The sequence below is a fragment of the Amblyomma americanum genome, chromosome 5, assembly GCF_052857255.1.
Source record: "Amblyomma americanum isolate KBUSLIRL-KWMA chromosome 5, ASM5285725v1, whole genome shotgun sequence".
NCBI classification, from domain to species: Eukaryota; Metazoa; Arthropoda; class Arachnida; order Ixodida; family Ixodidae; genus Amblyomma; species Amblyomma americanum.
This window is the reverse complement of record NC_135501.1, coordinates 171,216,008-171,222,089: the sequence shown is the minus strand read 5'-3', so window position 1 is coordinate 171,222,089 and position 6,082 is coordinate 171,216,008. Positions and strand designations below refer to the sequence as shown.

The following is a 6,082-nucleotide window of genomic DNA, read 5'->3' as shown; positions in this document are numbered from 1 at the left end:
TGTGTTAAATATTTCGCTTCTTAGGTCTCCCACTCCCACCGTATGATTAAGCTTTACATAGACTCGAGCCGGGAAAGAGGAATAAAATCCGTGTCATCGCGACCAAATTTCGTGTACTTTCGACTTTCCCGTTTTGTGGTGTAAGAGTGGTTAGTCGGCATTTAAATAATCGGTTACAGAGAATAGAAATTTTCGTGTTTGGTGCAATAATACTTACTGGATTCTTCGTATAATTCCATCACTGGAAAGCAAGGAATAAAATATGTGTGTGAAAAGAAACCAGACAGGCACTTGAGTGCTGTGTTCAGTTCCAAACATCTACAAATTTATTTCGTCCTAACCGTGCGCTGAACGTGCCCTCGCTTCAGCATAGAAAACGGCTCACCGTTTACAAAATTACCGACTTCGTCTTTCCGCATCCCACTTCCCGCAGTTGAAAAAATTCCGCGCGTAATATCAAAACCATTCCTGAAAAGGGGATGCATTAGAAGCGCTGCGTATGTTCGGGCTGCGCGTAATATTATCGTGGATCGCACGAACAAACGCCTATCATTGTACATAGATAGATAGGATGCATTATCGAGCGTGGCCGACACTCGTCACACTTAGGCCTAACCTTAGCCTAGTGATAATTACCTGCTAATGTTTTTTGATCCGGACGGCTCATTCAATGTGTCTAGTTATTAGACGCTCAGAAACTGAACCAAACTGCCCATAAAGTGACTCATCCGTAATACGAAACGTGCAAGATAACAAAGTATCCAGAACAAGTACTGTGTGAATAAAGTTTAGTTCTCTGCATAGCTGACGACAGTGAACCGCAAGTATAAACGAAATCTCTGGAGCTGAAAGTGCAGCATCCAGGTCAGCATTTAAAATATAATGTAGTTAGAACCCCGCTCCCCCACCCCCCGGGTTTTTAATATGTAGGATGACATCCCATGTCTACTGAGGTGTGTCCTCCTACATCTGTTCACACCCAGATAATTGATTGTACATATCCGTATCCAATAGGTGCAGAGCTGCTGAACCAGTTACAACGGTGCAGAAGCTGCTAAGAGAACTCTAGTCACAGAAACTAATGTAATACGCGAAATGCAAATGCTCATCAACGAGGTACTGAAATGCATGAAACCCGAAAAAGAACAGTGATCACCAATAAGAAAATGTTCTGCTCAAACTTTCCTTGGCTGGCGTTTCCCTATCAGCGAGTTCCTGTAGTAAAGGACGAACGCACATTTAAAAAGATGTCTTTAGGGAAACAATGTCCATAGTTCGAGTAGTCCGCATCAACGGTAGTCATATCAGGAGGCAAGGGAAGGTAGGTACAGTGCGCTCTAGTAGACAATAGACGAACATAAAAGACCAATGCTTGCTGCGCCCCATGTGGACAGTCACAAGATGACCACCTGTACGCTGTGCGTTATCGTGGTTACATTCTTAACAGTTGGTTTAACCAACTAGCGCAGCAAAAAGTTTTCCACTGTACGACTCTTAAAGGCCCCCAAGCGCCATTGGTAGCCTGGCTAGCTCTGAGCGTGATACAGAACTGGAAATGGTCGCTTGCCGTAAAAAAAATTGAAAACGGTATGCATATCTTCGCAACCAAAGCAAGTGAACTAACCACTGCCCGGCGTAATAGTGTAACAAAAGTTGATCGACGTTATGGTGGTCAATTACAAAGGACAACAAACGCCACCATAAAGACGCCACTTTCTATTACGCATTCTACTAGGACGTAGCAACAATACTTACAGAGAAATTCGCTTGATTCCATGACTGGAAACAGTAGAATGAAACATTGCTTTTAATAGTGACCAGATGAGCATCGGCGTGCAATAATTAAGCAGTTCTAAACATCCACAGCATAGGATTCGCCCGAAGCGAGCCGTGAGCGGGTCACTAATTTAATATGCAATAATTATTCTCGTAATGAACGCATTCGCAGAATGAAGGAATCCCCTACTTTGGATGTCAGAAGGGAACATTCATTTTCTCCTTGCGTAAGAAAAGCACTCCATTTTGTTGGCGAGCAGTCTGCTGATGACGATAGTGAATGCTGTCGGCGGTTGTTTTTGAACGCCGAAACAGCTACGCCATCTAATCTAATTACAAGGTTTCTGTGCCCTACCCCAGGGGACTAGCAGCCAATAAGATTGTTTCGCCAGGAATCTGGGGGTCAATAGGAGCCACGCTTTGTCCCAAACGGTTTTTTCGAGGGTCATATTAAGGTTTGCCCAAATTTGTTGCTTTTAAACTTCGCGCATAATATTGTGAGCTGCGCTAGCAGGAAGGGTGGTGATTTCTTTGGGACTGCACGCTACGTGAGTTGAAGTGCTTGTCAAAGAAAATTTAATTCACTTAGCTCTCAGATACGGCAGTCTCATTGAATATCGGGCATTGTTTCGTTTAGAAAGGGATCTATACCCTATCAGTATATGTCCAGGCCGCATACTTTTTGTCCCATTTTCACCGCTACCATTTTTTAATTAATATTTGAATCGCGCCATGAATGAACTCCACATTTTAAGGGGTATCTGGGAAAAATTCATTCTCATTATGTGTGTAAGTAGGGCAATAAATGCGGTACCATTTCTAAACATACCCTTTCCCTACCCACCGCCCACTGCTCACCGATGAAATCTGTGGTTCGTATCAAAACTGCCTGATTAGAAAGGAGGCGTTAAGAGCGGATCCTGCGTTCGCGCAACGATGTTTTTTGTAATGCTAGTCATCCCCCAAAGCGCTTGAATCGTGCCAATCGCTAAATTCGTCATGGTCCTCAGGTATCAAATCAGCCATCCGGTACGTTCCTGAAGTCGATGTTAGGTCAGTGCCTTCGGCGTTTGCCGGATTTATGCTGACTGTCCAGCGTTGGCCGATGCATCAGCATGAAGTAGAAAAGGAGGTGATCGAAAATTTCTTACAGTCCAGCTCATAGGCCCCGCCGGTTATTGGTGTCTCCTAACGCCACGTACAGGCTAAAGCAAAGGCGTTGGAGCGCATTACCACGTAGAAATTTTTACAACCCTGATAACCTTTGCGTACGAAATACAATGTATACGAATCCGGCAGCAGCGATATTTTTGGATCACGTGATGTTGTTCCACACTCGGATGACAGCTACATAGAACGTTTATGCACTAAATTTTAGACGCCCGTGTACTATGCGATGTCCGTGGACGTTAAGGAACCCCAGGTGGTCGAAATTTCCGGAGCCCTTCACTACGGCGCCCCTTATAGCCTGAGTCGCTTTATTACGTTAAACCCCGTAAACCATAAACCGTTTTCATATTGAGTATTCTAAGAAGTGCAAAAATATTAAATCATGTTGGGACATTACCTTAAACAATGAGTATTCGCTTTTCTGTCTGTTTTCCTGTAAGCAATAGCAAGCAGTACCAAGATGATATCGAAGATGGAAGAACAACCTCCTCACCTAGCTTTCCTTTAGAGACTGACCGAATGCTACACACAGGTGTTGATTATGAGCTATGCAAGCACTTTTAAATTTTCTATCCTGCCCAGATGCTACGCGAATTATTCTGACATCATGTTCAAATCGTTTTTTTAACTACGCGAGAAATCCTCCAGTCTGCTGACATAGACATTTTCCTTGTACTCTAGTTTATACGTTTGGCGACGTGTAAATTTAAATCAGTCCTCAATCATTTGAAGACACTTACCAGCCGTTCTTTCCATAATGGGCATTCCGGGATGAAACCCCGGTGTCTCTCCTAGGAGTAAGAGCATATATAATTTATCAGTGGAACATGCCAGTACAGACAGCGACATTCAGGCAGTACAAAATTACAGTACAGGCAATTACAAAATGCGCAGACATATGGTTCACTAAAATCCTCCATCTCAGAATTCCCCAATGTGTGTTTGTTCGAAGCCTAAGGGACAGGTGGTCCACCTGCCACGTTAGACAGGTGGCAACGTGGCTTTTGGGCAACCTAACAGCGAGCTTTACGGCCAACTATGCAGAACGCTTTATGGAAAAACACGGTACGGCCACGGTTTGTTTCGAAACCGCAGGTTCACAAACAGATCATTTTCGCTGGGCACTGCATTGAATCACTACGTCATCGCCGCAGCCGAACATCACGTGTGTTTGACTTTTCTCTTGCGGCGTGTTTTGGATGTTGTCGTTTTCATCAACTACTATCCTTACGAAATGGATACACACCACACCGACACCGCTCTGCCAGCTTAAACCGCGCCTCTAACCGAAACCGATGTGAAATCCTAGTGCAAGCGCTCCTAATTCGAATTTGACCTAACCGCGCAAAACCTTCTCTGATTATTAATAAATCAGTTTTAAAATTGCTGTCAATTCTTCATTTGCATCCACTAATAATGGCACATTTGCGAACTGAATCTGCCGTAAGTGTGTGCTATTTTTCTTCATGGAGAACGCATGGCAGCCCTAGGGAAAACGAAGAATTCTACAAAGCGAATAGGCCTCATCACGTCGTCCAACCACCATCAATAGTACACTCACCCATGATGAAGTGCTAGGAGCACATTGGTAGGAGAGCGACAGGCTGGGGAGACATTGGTGCTGGAACGCAACCTGATGGCAATCGCCAGAAGGCCTTCAGGGACAAGCCGGAATGCCAGTACCACGCAAAACCCTGCACAAATATACTATAATTGACAAAAGGAACCCCACGGATGTTATCACACAACCTGAGAGAGTTTATGCCAACCTGATATTCTGTACACTTGCTGAGTTAAGAAGTGTAGATTGCTGCGACTGCGACTATAACAAGAAACGGGTGCAAAACCCCGTTACATGAGATAGTATCGACATTAAACGCAATTGGTTCAATGCAGAGGAAAATGATCTAGCTCAACTTCGTATCCTTGACCACTGTAGCGTTCATTGTTGATGTCATCGCAAAATCTGCCCATGCTCAAATATCACGTTGCGCCATCTAGCCAAGAATAATGTACTAATATGATGTCAGTGCCGCACAATGCGCTGCAGCACAATTCCTAGTCGCCGACGAAGATGGCAGCAGACGATGTTCTGCTCACCTGTGCTGCAGCTTGGCAAGGCGCCGTCGGTCGGTCGAACGCCACAGGGTTAACGATAATGTGGTGCAGCTAAGAACCGTCTTGAAAGGCGCCAAAGGTGACGGAGAGGTCGATAGGTCAACTGTAAAGAGGTTGGAGACAAAGTGTTGGGAAACCAAAGAATATCAATTGGGCTGATCGACCAGCTGAACGGACCTGAGCGCCTTGCCTCCTTCTTCTTCTTCCCCTCAGTCTTCTTCTTCTTCTTCTCCTCAAGTAAGTCGTCCACACCTTGTCTTCTTCCTCATAGGTGGTAGTGCGCGCCTGCGGACGTACACTGCTATCAAGCCTCGAGACAGAAGGGAGAAAAAAAAGGAATGGCCAGGAATACTTTATGTCAATATAATTAAAATGTATGCCTAGAATATGCGTGCCAACAATAAAATATTTACTCAAGGTGCTCGTTAATCTGTTCACCGCTCAAATGGTTCGTGAAAAGCCATCGCAATCATTTTCCACGCTTTTATTAGATTAGCTTAGTGTGTCCTAATAATCTCGCTTTTCGTCCCTTGTTATTGTTCACCGTGCTATTGTTTCCACTTAATTTCGAGATTGAATTTGATATTTTAAATGTTCTCCTCGCGTTGCCTATTGCCGCATACTTCCTCATGTCCATGAAAACGCCCTCATTCCTCGCCGCTATAACATTTGCCTCCATCACCTCCATTCAGAACGTATATTCCCGCGTTGCCCCTCCTCACGAGCTACCTTTACCAGTCGCTATTCGGCTATTAAGCCAAGATGCTTAGCAGTACAGTTAGTTGTGCGAGTTGACAACTTCTCATTGTGGCAAACCGTGGGGAGGAAGAATGTAAGAAAATAGTGCACTGGGCGGGCGCTCTCTCTCAACTACGGCTTTATACCAAAAACCTTCCCTTTAGATGAGAAAAAAGATATCCAAGAATGACAAGTGGTTGCTCGAAATAACAAAAGTAAGAATGAAAAATGTACCGCCTTCAAGAAGCGCTACGCACCTGAGAAACATCGCTAAGGTTTA

The 6,082-nt window shown here is 44.4% G+C and overlaps 1 long non-coding RNA gene across 1 annotated transcript; it reads right to left on the bottom strand.

Annotated features, from left to right (window-relative positions):
- Positions 1-3,686: 3,686 nt before the first annotated feature.
- LOC144135283 (uncharacterized) lies at positions 3,687-5,154 on the bottom strand. The gene is made up of 3 exons (XR_013315433.1): positions 5,047-5,154; positions 4,508-4,640; positions 3,687-3,737 (listed from the first exon to the last, which is right to left on the bottom strand). It is a non-coding gene; the product is annotated as an uncharacterized LOC144135283 (long non-coding RNA).
- Between the last annotated feature and the right edge of the window lie 928 nt (positions 5,155-6,082).